The 17,222-nt window shown below is 39.3% G+C and overlaps 1 long non-coding RNA gene across 1 annotated transcript; it reads left to right on the top strand.

Annotated features, from left to right (window-relative positions):
* Positions 1-413: 413 nt before the first annotated feature.
* LOC122419667 lies at positions 414-15,164 on the top strand. The gene is made up of 3 exons (XR_006262955.1): positions 414-455; positions 14,071-14,152; positions 14,620-15,164. It is a non-coding gene; the product is annotated as an uncharacterized LOC122419667 (long non-coding RNA).
* Positions 15,165-17,222: the final 2,058 nt, after the last annotated feature.

Here is a 17,222-nt window from a genome sequence, read left to right as displayed (position 1 = left end):
CATTTCTTACAACTCTGTGGCTTCATTTTTAGTTTCTTAATTCTATCTTTTGAGGAACAGATGTTCTTAATCTTAGTGTGGTCCAATTTGTCAACGTTTCCAACTACAGTTTGCATTTTTGGTGCCCTACTTTCTTTTCTTTGCCTATCCCAAGGTCATAAAGATATCATCCAATGTTTTCTTTAATTTTGTATCCATCTGGAATTAACTTTTGTGTATGCTATGAGATAAGGTAGGAGTATTGTTGTTGTTTAGTTGCTAAGTCACATCTGACTCTTTTGTTACCCCACGGACTGTGGCCCAGCAGGCTCCTCTGTCCATGAATTTTCCAGGCAAGAATACTGGAGTGGGTTGCCATTTCCTTCTACAGGAGATCTTCTCAACCCAGGGATCAAACCCGCATCTCCTGCAATGCAGGCTGTGTCTTTACCACTGAGCCACCAGGGAAGTCCAAGGTAGGAATAGAGATTTATAATTTTCTATGGATAGTCAACTGATCCAGTACCATTTAATAAAAGGGTAATTTTCTCCTTGTATTGCCACATCACCTTTGTACATAAGATGACAGTATATAAGTGTACCTCCGATCTTGTACCAACATCACTTTCTCAACTATTCTAATGTTGATTAGGTTTATGTACTTGGTAGCATACATTTTCTACCCTTTTAGGAATACTTTTAAATTACCTTGGGTATTCCTGGCCCTTTTTACTTTAATACAATTGCGATTCATTTTATAATTTGGGGGGAATTCTGTGGAATATTTAGACCAAATCTGTGTCTTACTTTATGGTTCTTTATCTGTGAACATGATGTTTTTTCTGATTTATTTAAATCTTCTCTAATTTTTCTCAATAATGTAGCTGACCCTTGAACGGTATGAGGGTTAAGTGTGCAAACCCTCCTGACAATCACAAACTGATATATAACTTTAAAATTTTCCCCCCATAGTCATGGTTCCCCATCTGCAGATTTAGCCAAATGTGGTGGTGTAAGACTGTAGTTTGTACTGAAAAATAATCTGTGTCTCAGTGGACTGCACAGCTGAAACCAATGTTATTTAAACATCAACTGTATTTTATAATTCTCAGTGAATAAATGTTGGAAAACTTTACAGGAATCATTCATAATAAATATTGATGTTTTTATGCTATTAAAGCAATATTTTTAAAAATTTCATTGTGTAACTGTGGCATGTGTAGAAATATATTTGATATCTGGATATTGGTCTCATACAGTTTTTTGTAGATTTTTTCAAATAGACGTAGCCATAACAACTGCCAAATCAGTTTTAAACTTTTCTTTCTAATTCATAAATTCATATTCTTCTATATCTTTTTCTTGACACATTTCACTAGGTTCAGTTCAGTTCAGTCACTCAGTCAGTCATGTCCAACTCTTTGCAACCCCATGAACCGCAGCACGCCAGGCCTCCCTGTCCATCACCAACTCCCGGAGTCTACCCAAACCCATGTCCATCAAGTTGGTGATGCCATCCAACCATCTCATCCATCTCAATCTCCTCCTGCCCTCAATCTTTCCAGCATCAGGGTCTTTTCAAATGAGTCAGCTCTTCACATCAGGAAGCCAAAGTATTGGAGTTTCAGCTTCAAAATCAGTCCTTCCAATGAACACCCAGGACTGATCTCCCTTAGGATGGACTGGTTGGATCTCCTTGCAGTCCAAGGGACTCTCAAGAGTCTTCTCCAACACCACAGTTCAAAAGCATCAATTCTTCGGCGCTCCATTTTTTTCATAGTCCAACTCTCACATCCATACATGACCACTGGAAAAACCATAGCTTTGACTAAACAGACCTTTGTTGGCAAAGTAATGTCTCTGCTTTTTAATGTGCTGTCTAGGTTGGTCATAACTTTTCTTCTAAGGAGTAAGCGTCTTTTAATTTTATGGCTGCAGTCACCATCTGCAGTGATTTTGGAGCCCAGAAAAATAAAGTCAGCCACAGTTTCCACTGTTTCCCCATCTATTTGCCATGAAGTGATGGGACCGGATGCCATGACCCCCCAATTCAATATTTAATGCAAGGGGGAACACAGTGTCTTGTCTCATTCCTGATCTTGAGCAGAAGGCCCTCAATAATTTACCACTGCATCATTTTCTGGGACTTCCACAACAAAGCACCAAAAACTGGGTAACTTGGAACACCAGAATCGATTAACTCGTAGTTCTGGAGGCTGGAACACTGAACTGAGGTGTTAGCATGTTCCCTCTGAAATTCTCCATAGAATCCTCCCTGCATCTTGCTGGTGTTGAGCTTAGTGTTGGTGGTGGCTGGCCACTATGATGTCCCTTGGCCTGCAACTCATCACTCCAGTCTCTGCCCATGTCATCACATAGTGTTCACTCTGTGTGTCTGTGCCCAGATTTCCCTCTTCTTATAAGGACATTAATCATATTGGATTAGGCCCTACATTAGTGTTCTCATTTTCATTTTGTTACTTCTGCAAAGACCTTATTTACAAATAATGTCACATTTGCAAGTTGGATAGTGGTTAGGATTTCAACGTATTTTTTCAGGGACAGAATTCAACTCACAACAACCGTTAATGAAAATGTTATCTGTTATTGTTGCTTTTTGTTTCATTGTGTTTCCTTTTTTTAATACATGTATATCATCCTTTACACAAGAAGAAAATTCCCTTCTATTCCTACTAAGATAAGATTTTTTAAAAAATAGCAAATCGGTATGGGATTATATCTTTGTTTAGCATTTATTAAGCTGGTATTGTTTTCTCCTTTATTTCTAATATTTTGAAGTACACTGACTTTTTATTATTTTTTTAGTTTATTTATTTTTAATTGGAAGATAGTTGCTTTATAATATTTTGTGCTGGTTTCTGCCATGCATTAACATGATTAGCCAAAGGCATTCATATTACTCTATTGTTAAAGTAACCCTATGCCTAAAACAAAGGCCCATAGTACGATCAAACCTGTATGAAGTTACAGTCTTGTCCAGCATCAAGTTTACTAATGGTTATAGAAGATGTGAAGCAAGAGCTATGATATACAGTGCAGCAATGTCTGGAGGCCCTGACTCCTTCCACTCAGTCCCCTGAGCACTCTTCTCCTGTGTAGCATGAATTCTAGCTTCACAGTGATGAATAGGGACAAGTCAGCACAGGAAAATAGCTGTGTATCACTCAGCTTTTGTATCCTGCAACTTGGGTGGCCTCATTCTAGCTATGTGACTAACTTACATTGTTCAGTGAAGATGCAGCCTATCAACTGCAGATTTATTTATAATAAACATGAAAAAAAATAAAATAAAATAAACATGATACGCAAACCAAGTGTACATGCGTGTTCAGTTGTGTCTGACTCTTTGCAACCCAATGGACTGTAGCCCATCAGGCTCCTCTGTCCATGAGATTCTCCAGGTGAGGATGCTGGCGTGGGTTGCCCTGCCCTCTTCATACAAACCAGGTCTATCATGCTAAAAATGCCCCTAGATCAGTAATCAGGACGGGCTGTATTACCCTCTGCTGAATCTTTATTCATCTAATGGCTGGTGAGTTTCATCAGCTCTTAGAGTTTTAGAATTAAAACTGCTTCACAAGTAGAAGTGTGTGTGTCTATAAAGACACACCATTAGCATATTCCTTCATACTTTCTAGTCCAGAAAAGTGACCTAATCTTAGTTATTATTATTTTTTTAAATATTGTTGAATTTTTTTTCACTGAATATTTCCTTTAGAATTTTTAACAAAGGATTCTCCTGTAAAGTTGTATGCCTTTGGTTTTTTTTTTTTTTCCATTTATTTTTATTAGTTGGAGGCTAATTACTTTACAATATTGTAGTGGGTTTTGTCATACATTGACATGAATCAGCCATGGATTTACATGTATACTTTTGGCATATATCTTTTGTCAACTTCACAAAGTAAGTCAGAAATTATTCCTCATTTCAGAATATGTGTAAGCTTTCTGTTATTTTCTCCCCAAATCATTAGAAAAAATTGCTGGTGAAGCCATGTAGTTTTGTGTTTTCTTCATCAGGAAAATTTCATTTTTGTAACTTTTAAAATGAAAACACAAAATAAAAACAGAAAAAATCACATTTGTGAACTTTAATAAAGTTAAGCTTTCTTAACCTTATTGAAGTTAAGAAAAAGAATATTGCCAGCACCCCAAAAGAAATTTTTTCTGCTGCATTCCAGTTTCTATCCATCAAAGGGTAATATCATCTTGACTTCTAACATCATAGACAGTTTTGCATATTTTGAATTTTGTATAAATGTGATTGAATAGTGAACTCTCATTTTGTCTGGTAATTTTGGTCAGTTTTATATTTATAATATTCATCTATATCTTTTGGCACGCAGTTGTAGTTCATTGATTCTCTTTCTGTTGTTCAGTAGCTACATCATATCTGACTCTTTGTGACCCCATGAACTGCAGCACTCCAGGCCTCCCTGTCTTTCACTATATTCTGGAGTTTGCTCAAACTCATGTCCATTGAGTCAGTGATGCCATCCAACAATCTCATTTTCTGTCATCCCCTTCTCCTACCCTTAATCTTTGCCAGCATCAGGGTGTTTTCCAATGAGTCCGCTTTTCATATCAGGTGGCCAAAGTACTGGAACTTCAATTCCAGCATCAGTCCTTCCAATGAATATTCAGGTTGATTTCATTTAGGATTGACTGGTTTGATCTCCTTGCAGTCCAAGGGACTCTCAAGAGTCTTCTCCAGCACCATGGTTCAAAAACATCAATTCTTTGGCACTCAGACTTCTTTATGGTCCAACTCTTACTTCTATACATGACAAATGGAAAAACAGTAGCTTTGACTATACAGACCTTTTGTCAGCAAACTGATATCTCTGCTTTTTAATATGCTGTCTAGGTTTGTCATAGCTTTTCTGCCAAGGAGCAAGTATCTTAATTTTGTGGCTACAGTCACTGTCCACAGGGATTTGGGGGCCCAAGAAAATAAAATCTGTCACTGTTTCCACTTTTCCCTATCATTTGCCATGAAGTGATGGGACTGGATGCCATGATCTTCGTTTTTTGAGTGTTGAGTTTTAAGCCTGCTTTTTCATTCTCCCCTTTCACCTTCATCAACAGGCTCTTTAGTTCCTCTTTACTTTCTGCCATTAAAGTGGTATCATCTATATATATAAGGTTGTTGATATTTATTTACTGAGCATAGCCCTGCCCCCCATAGCAAGACTCAGTTCTTCCCGCAGGCAGTCTCTCCCATCAGGAAGCTTGCACAAGCCTCTTATCCTCATCCATCAGACGGTAGACAGAAGAAGCAAGAACTACAATCCCACAGACTCCAGAACAAAAACCACAGTCACAGAAAGCTAGCCAAAATAATCACATGGACCACAGCCTTGTGTAACTCAATGAAGCCATGAGCTATGCTGTGCAGAGCCACCTGGATAGGCCATGGTGGAGACTTTTGACAAAACTTGGTTCACTTGTGAGGGGAATGGCAAACCACTCCACTGTTCTAGCCTTGAGAACTCCATGAACAGTGTGATTTCTTGACTGTGTAGTAATTCATCAAAAGACTGTACCAAATATTCTTCTAATGCTAATTGGGCAGAAGGGGGTGTCAAAGGATGAGATGGTTAGATAACATCATGGACTCAATGGCATTAATTTGAGCAAACTCTGGGAGATAGTGAAGGACAGCGAAGTTTGGCATGCTGCAGTCCAAGGGGTCTCAAAGAGTTGGACGTGACTTAGCGACAGAACAACAGCAAACAGTATTTTCCAGTTTGGAGCAATTAAAAGTGATACTTTTGTGAACATTTTTATAACTGATCTTTCAGCGGATGGGTTTATGTCTATCAAATATGGTTACTCCATCTCCTTTATCGCTTTTGTTGGAAACATTTTTGATGGTATTAGTTACCAGTTTCTCTGCTAACTAATGAGGTTTAGAACTTTTTCATCAATTTATTAACTATTTAAATATCCTCTTTCATGAAGCACCTGTTCAGAGGTTATTGGTTTTTTTTTTTTTTTGCCCATTTTTAGTGAATAGATCTATTTTTCCTATTTACTTGAAGGAATTTCGTATTTATTCTGGATATTGATCCTTTGTTCCTCTCTATGGATTCCTTTTCACTCTCTGAAGACCTATTTTGACAAATAAAATTTCCTGGCCTTCATATAGTTCAATTGATATGTTTTTCAATTATGTGTAGTATTTTTTATGTCTAGCATTTTCTGTCTAAATCTAGTATTTTTGATGTTTAAAATAATCTACTGGTCTACTTTTTTGTTTTGTGTCTTACCTTTTTAATTGATATACAAGTTACATATGGTAAAAGTATTAAATGTTTACCATATGTACATATTACATATTAAATGGAATACCTATTAAATGGAAACTCTAAAAGAGGAACCAGCTCCATTCTGTTGATATAAAATAAATATAAATCAATAACCCTATATCCACTGAAGAAATAATTCATTTTCTGGATAAAAGATAACTATTCCCTGTCATTCATTTATAGTTGAAATATATTTCATTAGATATAGAATTCTGGTTAATAGTTCTTTCTTAAAATACTTTAAAAACATGGTGCTATAGAGTAGGACCTTGTTTTTTATCCACTATATATGTAATAGTTTTTATCTGCTAATCCCAGACTCTCCATCCATACCTCCCCATGCTCCCTTGGCAACAAGTCTCTTCTCTGTGTTTGTGAGTCTGTTTCTGTTTTGTAGTTAAGTTCATTTGTGTCAAATTTTACATTCCACATATACATGTATCATATGGTATTTATCTTTCTTTCTTAGATTTAGTTTGCTTGGTATGATAATCTCTAGGTCCATCCATGTTGCTGTAAATGGCAATATTTCATCCTTTTTTATGACTGAGTAGTATTCCACTGTATATATGTACATCTTCTTAATCCATTCATCTGTCTCATCTGAACATATTTTTAATACTTGCTTTGAAGACTTATCAGATAATGCCAACACCTCATTATCATCTGCTTATTGTCCTTTCTAATGGAGGTTTTTTGGTGTGATTCTTCATGTTCTGAATAGTTTTGGATTTTATCCTATAAACTTTGAAATGTTTTGTGAGACCTTGGGTCTTGTTTAAATCCTTTGAAGAAAGAAGATATGTATGTTTTTGCTTTCTATAGGCTGTGGTTTCAATGGCAGGTCAGTTTTGCAAGCCTTTTGGTGCTATTCAAATTTGTCCTGGAACTGTGCTGCCCAGTGGTCATCAAGGATCTGGGCATAGATCAACTGGCTATCTCACTTCTCAGGGTTGGTGTGCTGATTGGGATCAGATCCATGAGTGTGCAGGTTAGAAGTGAATATAAGAAGTCATAAAAAGATTGATGGGTTCACTTTACCAAGCTCATCTCTCTGCTGCCTCTCCAGTACTTTTTCTGGTCCCTACAGTTCCCCTTTTCAGTTCCTCGGCCAGAACTACTCAGTTCTATGATTGTTCCTTGATTCCACATACAAGGCCCATATAATGGATAATGGAGAGAAAAACAACAACCCTGCCCTCTTAGAAGGGTAGGGACAACACATGCTAGGGGAAGATTCCCTCCTACAGAGATTTAGCTCTTGCAATTCTCCATTGCTGTGTCTGTTTGCTGCTGCTACCTCCGTTTCACAGTTACCTGGGGGCTAGGGTGCAAGAACCAGAAAGTTAGAGAGAGAAAATGGGGGGTTTCTCTTGCTTTTCATGCATTTCTGTTTTCTGATCTTTGAGCCCGGCTGGAGGGTTATGCTGGGCTCTCTGTGTGCACTACAGTGCTCAAGCCAGATTTTCAAAGTGCATCCATTTCAGACTGGGAATATCCAAGGAAAAATGGTAAACTCACTGCCAGTTTATTGGTATTTTGAATTCTGGAGATTTCCTTTGATCTGCCTGCTGTTGTTTACTTTTCAGAGTTCTCAGAATGCTGCCTCTTCCTTCTGTTCAGGTTTTATAATTGGTGTTCAGTGAGATGGGAAGATGAGCCTGTGTTTACTCCATCTTGCCTGGAACTGGATCTAGAAAATTACTTTCACACCTACTCTTAAGTTAAGGTTATCAACATAATTTATGTAGGCAATACTTGGCTAATTTTACAAATATATTGTTTCTTAGTTCAATTGCTTTCCCTCTATGTTTGCTACTTTTATGAATATACATCATTAGTACTGATAGTTATTTTAGTGAGTATCTGTATGTGGTAAGATCCTGTTGTTAAGTATACATCTCTGTTTTCCTACCAAATTTTGAATTTTTTGATCAAAATAACACAAATACAGAAAAAAGCTTGGAGAAAATGTACCACTTAAAGAGTTTTATAAGATGAATGTCCTTTTAATCACACCCATAAGTCAGATAGAACTTGGCAGCAACCCCAGAAGCCTCAAACCTCTTCCTCAAAGTGAGCACTGCCTTCCCGTAACAAGAATAACTACTGCTCTAGATTTTATGGAAATTCTTTTATTACTTTTAATTGTAGTTTTATTACCTAGTTGAGGAGCCCTAGTTGAGTATACTAAACACTATAGTATAGCTTAGCCTGATTCTCAAAAATATGTCTGTTACCCCTCTGTATCTTTTTAACATTGAACATCTTCTGTTGACAAAACCAATTCTGGGCAGCTAAGATTTTGCTGATTGCATTTCTATGCTTTAATTTCACATTTTATTTGTCCTCTAGATTTCCTGCAAAGTGATAAATGAGTATAAACAATCTGACTCAGATTTTACTTCAGGAGGAAGATTACATCATAGATACTGTGGAGTTCATTTTCAAGGGGCATATTGTGGTCTAGTTATCTACTTTATTGTGGTTGACAGCCATAGATTCTTGGTGGGAAGTGCTTAGATTTTGAATGTGTTGCAAGATGGAGATGCTCTAATTCTATTGTTCATTCTTTGTTTAAGTATATTTCCATTTCTGTCCTTTGGTTTCCTAGGCAGTAAATATGTTTAAGTCTTTCCTTTTTTAAATGAGTTTGCAAAATAAAGAACTGATTTCCTTCATATTCTACAGAGTTAGTTAATTAGGTAAGAGAGAAAGAAATGGAAAGAGATGGAGAGGTTGAGAGAGAGAGAGCATGCAGACCTCCAAGATTAGGTAGCATAATTCACCAAGGGTTCCAGCTACAAGAAGTGTGAATTCTGTCTCCCTGTATGTGCTGAAAACAAGCTTTTGAAAGGCTGTTCCTCACTCCTATAAGACCCTATCCTGGGAGACATTGAAATTCTCAGACAACCTTTGTCTTGAGGTCTCCCAGTGGGCTTGCGGAACCTTCCTGAGTAGTAGTCTAGGACTCCGCCACCCAACTTTCTTCCCTTCTCTCTGCACCTGGGATCAAATTTACACTGCAGTTTGATAGTTCTCCCAGACTCCTCTTTCACTATACATTTTCCCTCACTTGTCCATTTCTTCCAATGAAAGCATTGCACATTTTATTCTGCCTCAGCATCTGCTTCTTGGAGGACCTAGATGATTTGCATCTCTTCGGTTTGTCTCCATCTATCTATGACATAACCTTACTGATGCTCCAATTGCCCTATCTTTGCTAAGTGGGAGATTCTCCAACTTGACCCCCAAGTCTCTTTAAAACAACCCTTCTAGTCTTTGATAATGCCCATGGTCCCTGTTACAACAAGATATTCTAAACTCACATGCTCATCTTGTCCTCTTCCTGTCCCAGAAATCAAATCATTCATTTCAGCCATTTCTCTATGAAGCTCTCATGTCATTTAGTTGGAAATATTATTTTTAGACTTACTCAATGAACGTTATTTAGTGTATATATCTATCGTCTATCTTTCCTTATCATCTATTGTCTATCTCTCTATCTATCATCTGTCTGTCTATATCATCTATCTTCTCTTTACCTAACAACTATCTACCATCAATCTATCATCCACCTATCTATCTGTCTATATACCTGTCATCTACTTATCTATATCTATCAATCAAACTGATCACATGGACACAACTTTGTCTAACTCAATGAAACTATGAGCCATACCGTGTAGGGCCACCCAAGATGGATGGGTCACGGTGGAAAGTTCTGACAAAACGTGGTCCACTAGAGAAGGGAATGGCAAACGCTTCAGTATTCTTGCCTTGAGAAGCCCATGAAGAGTATGAAAAGGCAAAAAGATATGATACTGAAAGATGAACTCCCCAGGTTGGTAGGTGCCCAAGAGACTACTGGAGAAGGATAAAAAAATAACTCCAGAAAGAACAAAAAGACAGAGCCAAAGTGAAAACAACGCCCAGTTGTGGATGTGACTGGTGATGGAAGTAAAGTCTGGTGCTGTAAAAAACAATATTGCATAGGAATCTGAAATTTTCAGTCCGTGAATCAAGGTAAATCAGAAGTGGTCAAACAGGAGATGGCAAGCGTGAACATCGACGTTTTAGGAATCAGTGAACTAAAATGGACTGGAACGGGCAAATTTAATTCAGATGACCATTGTATCAACTACTGTGGGCAAGAATCCCTTAGAAGGAATGGAATAGCCCTTACAGTCAACAAAAGAATCTGAAATGCAGTATTTGGGTGCAATCTCAAAAAAGACAGAATGATCTCTGTTCATTTCCAAGGTAAATCGTTCAGTATCACAGTAATCCAAGTCTATGCCCCAACTAGTAATGTTGAAGAACCTGAAGTTGAATGATTCTATGAAGACCTACAAGACCTTCTAGAACTAATACCCCCAAAAGATGTCCTTTTCATTATAGGAGACTGAAATGTAAAATTAGGAAGTCAGGAGATACCTGGAGTAACAGGCAAGTTTGGCCTTGGAGTACAAAATGAAGCAGGGCAAAGGCTTAACAGAGTTTTGCTAAGAGAATGCACTGGTCATAGCATACACCCACTTTCTACAACACAAGAGAAGACTCTACACATGGACATCACCAGATGGTCAATACTAAAATCAGATTGATTATATTCTTTGCAGCCAAAGATGGAGAAGATCTATATGGTGAGGAAAAACAACAGTGGGAGCTGACTGTGGCTCAAGTCGTGAACTCCTTATTGCCAAATTCAGACTTAAATTGAAGAAAGTAGGGAAAACCACTATACCATTTAGGTATGACCTAAATTAAATCCCTTATGATTATACAGTGGAAGTGAGAAATAGATTCAAGGGATTAGATCTGATAGACAGAGTGCCTGAAGAACTATGGGCGGAGATTCGTGACATTATGCAGGAGGCAGGGATTAAGACCATCCCCAAGAAAAAAAAATGCAAAAAGGCAAAATGGTTCTCTGAGGCGGCCTTACAAATAGCTGAGAAAAGAAGAGATGCTGAAGGCAAAGGAGAAAAAGAAAGATATACCCATTTGAATGCAGAGTTCCATAGAAAAGCAAGCAGAGATAAGAAAGCCTTCCTCAGTGATCAATGCAAAGAAATAAAGGAAAACAATAGAGTGGGAAAGACTAGAGATCTCTTCAAGAAAATTAGAAATATCAAGGGAACATTTCATGCAAAGATGGGCTCAATAAAGGACAGAAATGGTATGGACCTAACAGAAGCAGAAGATATTAAGAAGAGGTGGCAAGAATACATAGAAGAATTATACAAAAAAGATCATCATGACTCAGATAATCATGATGGTGTGATCACTAACCTAGAGTCAGACATCCTGGAGTGCAAAGTCAAGTGGGCCTTAGGAAGCATCACTAGGAACAAAGTTAGTGAAGGTGATGGAATTCCAGTTGAGGTATTTCAAATCCTAAAAGATGATGCTGTGAAAGTGCTGCACTCAATTTGCCAGCAAATTTGGAAAACTCAGCAGTGGCCACAGGACTGGAAAAGGTCAGTATTCATTCCAATCCCAAAGAAAGGCAATGCCAAAGAATGTTCAAACTACCACGCAATTGCACGCATCTCACACGCTAGTAACCCATTCCAGTATTCTTGCCTGCAGAATCCCAGGGACAGAGGAGCCTGGTGGGCTGCCGTCTATGGGGTCGCACAGAGTCGGACAGGACTGAAGCAACTTAGCAGCAGCAGCAGCACACGCTAGTAAGTTAATGCTCAAAATTCTCCAAACCAGGCTTCAACAGTACATGAACTGTGAAATTCCAGATGTTCATGCTGGACTTAGAAAAGGCAGAGGAACCAGAGATCAAACTGCCAACACCCATTGGATCATTGAAAAAGCAAGAGAATACCAGAAAAACATCTACTTCTGCTTTATTGATTACACCAAAGCCTTTGACTGTGTAGATCACAACAAATTGTGGAAAATTCTTCAAGAGATGGGAATACCAGACCACCTGACCTGCCTCCTAAGAGATCTGTGTGCAGGTTAAGAAGTGACAGTTAGAACAAGACATGGAACAACAGACTGGTTCCAAATTGGGAAAGGAGTATATCAAGGCTGTATATTGTCACCCTGCTTATTTAGCTTATATGCAGAGTACATCATGCAAAATGCCAGGCTGGATGAAGCACAAGCTGGAATCAAGATTGCTGGGAGAAATATCAATAACCTCAGAAATGCAGATGACACCACCCTTATGGCAGAAAGTGAAGAGGATCTAAAGAGCCTCGTGATGAGGGTGAAGGAGGAGAGTGAAAAATCTGGCTTAAAACTAAACATTCAAAAAAAGATCATTGCATCTGGTCCCATATCTTCATTGCAAATATATGGGGAAACAAAGGAAACAGTGAGAGACTTTATTTTTTTTGGACTCCAAAATACTGCAGATGGTGACTGCAGCTATGAAATTAAAAGACACTTGCTCCTTGGAAGAAAAGCTATGATCAACATAGACAGCATATTGAAAAGTAGAGACATTACTTTGCTGGCAAAGCTCTGTCTAGTCAAAGCTATGGTTTTTCCAGTAGTCATGTATGGATGTGAGTGTTGGGTTATAAAGAAACTGAGCACCAAAGAATTGATGCTTTTGAACTGTGGTGTTGGGGAAGACTCTTGAGAGTCCCTTGGACAGCAAGGAGATCCAACCGGTCCATCCTGAAGGAAATCAGTCCTGAATATTCATTGGAAGGACTGATGCTGAAGCTGAAGCTCCAATAGTTTGGCCACCTGATGCGAAGACTGACTCCTTGGAAAAGACCCTGATGTTGGGAAAGATTGAAGGCAGGAGGAGAAGTGGATGACAGAGGATAAGGTGGTTGGATGGCATCACTGACTCAATGGACACGAGTTTGAGCAAGCTCCAGGAGTTGATGATGGACAGGGAAGCCTGGTGTGCTATAGTCTGTGAGGTCGCAAAGAGTCGGACACGATCGAGTGACTGAACTGAACTGAACTAATCTATATCTATGATAAAATGCCTCGAGTTTAAACATTCCACATTGTAAGGTGTTTACTTAAGATTTTTTGTCTTACATTTGCAGCTCCTAGGAAACCTAGTTCACAGAAGCACTAGGGATAATAAAATTAGAAAGAATACATAGGTACTCAATAAGAGTATTCAGAGGATACCAACACTGTCACCATCACTCCTACTACAAACATTTTTAAATCGCTTTTTTGTGTTTTTTTCATATTCTCTTCCCTTCAATAAAGTTCTACCGGATATACATTGTCAAAGCCTATAGCTATTACATTCTGTACTCTCTCCTTTGAATCTCATATTTAATCTTAGTTCTGCATATGAAATAATAACACACACCCCCAATATTTATGCCAGTATCTCTCCAGTAATATTTAATATCTAAAGATCATTCTTCAGTCCATTCCTAAGAAAGGACTCATGGAAGAATATTCTATAATTTTTGCATATTGATGGCAAATTTTTTCTTTTATATTTGAGAGTCAGTTTGCCTCGATATATAATTGTTGGCTCAAAATTTTTAAATATTTATTTATTTGTTGACTGCTCCTTGCAGCATATGGGATCTTAGTTCCCTAGCTAGGAATTAAACCTGCATCCCCTGCATTGGAAGTGCAGAGTCTTAAGGGACCACCAGAGAAGTCCTTCAAATTTTCTTAAATTTGCATATCTTTACATATATTACTCCTTTTCTTCTCACACAAGATGCTAATCTTAAAAGTTCTGATGATAATATAATTTTCTTTCTGTTTTATGTCAACTTTTATCTATCTTCTTTTTTCCTAGGTACCCAAAGGATATTTCCTTCTTCTTAAAATCCAATGCTTTAGCCTATGCCTTATTGGTTGTTCTGAGTTGGCTTTCCCAGGTAGGTAGCATATCTTCACATTTTGTTTTTCAATCCTGTTTTTTAAATAGATTTAAAGTACAATCCTTAGTGTTTGTTTTAGTCCCATGTTTTGGTTTTTCTTCTTTGGTCTTCATGTTTGGTTTTTGTGGTGGTGGTCATTTATAATCTCACTTTCACTCAAATCCTTTATATATCTTCTTTTTAAAATGTTAAATTATCCCTTTCCTTTCCCATTTCTCCTAAGACATAACCTGCTATATTTATTTGTGTCATGTTTATTTATAAGATGTGGTTTCAAAAATATTGTCCCTTGAATTTATGCTCTTTCATCTCTTATATCATTTTCTTAATGATTTATTTTTAAATGTTAAGATATAGAATTTGTCTGTTTGTATATTTTTGATCTTTTTATCAAAATGTCTTTCTGGTAACCTTTTGATATATTTTTTACATATTAACTGTCTGACTTATCCTTTCCCTTTCAGTGTGTGGACATGAAATCAACATGAAATCAACAGGGGAAAGTTAGAAAGTTTATGAATATCACAGCCCTCAAGTACTGTGGTGACTTTTAACATGTTTACTTGACAAGGCCAAACTGTTTCCTAGAATTCCCTTCGTTGTTTTTCCTGTTGTAATAAGGAGAATCTTGGGGGAGACTGGGAAGGTGAGGGTGAAACAAGAACCAATTTGGAGCTCCTATGTGTTGTTCCTGATATGATGACTCACTTCAGTTTGTGTGAAGCAGAGGCTGGGTCCCACTTTCCCCTGGACCCTCTCTCAGCTTCAACTCCAGCTCATGACAAAGGGCCTTGGCTTCTGCAGGACGCCCACACTGCCAGTTTCAAAGGCAACAAGCTCTGCATGGATTTCAGTCCATTTGACAAAGTTCCAGCTGGTTCTTTTTCTTCCCCACTGCACGTGCCTCCTTCCTTCCTGACTGCCTGCCCCACAAATCTCAGACTGATGTGCAAGGATGTCAGATTTACACAGTCCTAACCCTTGATCCGGAGAAGGCAATGGCAACCCACTCCAGTACTCTTGCCTGGAAAATCCCATGGACGGAGGAGCCTAGTAGGCTGCAGTCCATGGGGTCGCTGCCAGTCGGACACGACTGAGCGACTTCACTTTCACTTTTTACTTTCACGCATTGGAGAAGGAAATAGCAACCCACTCCAGTGTTCTTGCCTGGAGAATCCCAGGGACGGGGGAGCCTGGTGGGCTGTCATCTATGGGGTCGCACAGAGTCAGACATGACTGAAGTGATTTAGCAGCAGTAGCAGCAGCAACCCTTGATCAAACACACACACACACACACACACACACACACCCTAGTGGTTCAGCTTCTCTGAATCTCAACTGCTGGTACAAGTAACCTCTTTGGTGGTTTTTGACAAATGTTAGAAAATAGAGCACATGCTTTCTGACAGATTCTAACTGTTCTGCTCCACCATCTACATATGGACTCATTTTCCTTTGCCTCCATTGTCCCTATCCAGCTCAATTTTGACTCTTTTCTTGGAAGTTTCCTCTCAGTGATGTTCTATCCTGGAAGGGAGGTTTGCTTGTTTTTCCTCAGAGTTTGTAGGACCTAGTCTGCACTGGCCCCTTTCAGTCAATTCAGTTGTTCAGTCATGTCCGACTCTTTGCGACCCCATGAACCGCAGCACACCAGGCCTTCCTGTCCATCACCAACTCCCAGAGTTCACCCACACCCATGTCCATTGAGTTGATGATGCCATCCAACCATCTCATCCTCTGTCGTCCCCTTCTCCTCCTGCCCTCAGTCTTTCCCAGCATCAGGGTCTTTTCCAATGAGTCAGCTCTTTGCATCAGGTGGCCCCTTTAGACCTTATTGATTTTCACTTTCTCTCATTTGCTTTAAGAGTGAGAAAATCCCTTCCAATTCAGCTGATTTCAAAGGTTGGGCCACTGGAATTTCTATAAAGTAACCATTAGTAAGGCTTGCCACATGCTTTGAAGGGGCCCACTGCTAAACGAAGATGGCAGACTCTGTTCCAAAAAAAAATAAAACCTTTGTTTTATTTCCCTTTCTTCTACACAAGAATACTTGTAGAGGAGAGAGACCCTCCCAGGTACCTGGGGGTCCCTCCATGGTTCACTTCACGGGGTGCACAAGCCCAATGCCAGTACCACCTGTGCCAAGTCCCCATCAAGGTGGAGAGTGGCTGCAGTCTTGGGGCAGATGTGGATAAGCAGACTCCTGAGAATCCTTGCTGGGGAGGCAGGGAGGTGGTGGGAAGTGGGACCACACGTGAGCTTGAGACAGGCTGGGACCTGGGACTTGGTATCCTTGGCTTCAGTGCTTGCACCTGGACAAACATCTCCCTTAGCAACAAAATACAAAGAAACTATAAGGGACTAAAAATAACTGCATGCATGTGCAGATGGGACAAAGTATGGACAGTAAGATACAAAAAAACCAAAAAGCCCAACTGCCACTTCTGAAGAGCCCAGAGCAAAACCAGGATTGCAGGAGCAAAAGCAGGGCACTGCCCATGCCCCAGGCACGCAGTGCCACCTAAGGGCTGGGCAAACGCCCTCAGCCATCCCTCTGGCCTGATACTTGGACACACCTGTTACCCTCACCCTGTGTAAGGAACCAGCTTGCCCCACCTTAGGGAGCAAACAAGGGAAGCTGTTAGATGTTTTCATTCCCCTCCTGCTGCAGTGGGAGCCCCAATAAAGCCTTGCCTGAATTTCTTATCTGGTCTCTTATCAATTTGTATTGGTTGGAGAAGGCCAAGAACTCTAGTCGGTATCAAGTGGGGTCTCTAAGCCCCCAGGGCATGCTCTATCATCCCAGGATAAAAATTCAAAAATTATTCAGCATTTCTAGATGACCACTGTATATCCTTAGCCTCCACGTGTGAGCCCCTTCTGAGTGTCAGCCCTGTGACTGAGCTGGGCACAGGCCTGTGAGGTCAGCCCTGCCTGGAGTTATGTTGGAAGTCTCAGCCTTGCAGACACACTCTGTTGCCCTCTGCTGAAGCTACGTGTATCTTTTGGGAGCTGATGGTTCCCCTTGTATTCTGGAGTTCTTAGGAAACTGAGTTATCTAGTTTTA

The sequence above is a fragment of the Cervus canadensis genome, chromosome 17 (assembly GCF_019320065.1).
Source record: "Cervus canadensis isolate Bull #8, Minnesota chromosome 17, ASM1932006v1, whole genome shotgun sequence".
Lineage (NCBI taxonomy): Eukaryota > Metazoa > Chordata > Mammalia > Artiodactyla > Cervidae > Cervus > Cervus canadensis.
Note: the sequence above shows the minus strand (reverse complement) of the source record. Positions and strands in the feature narration are given on the sequence as shown.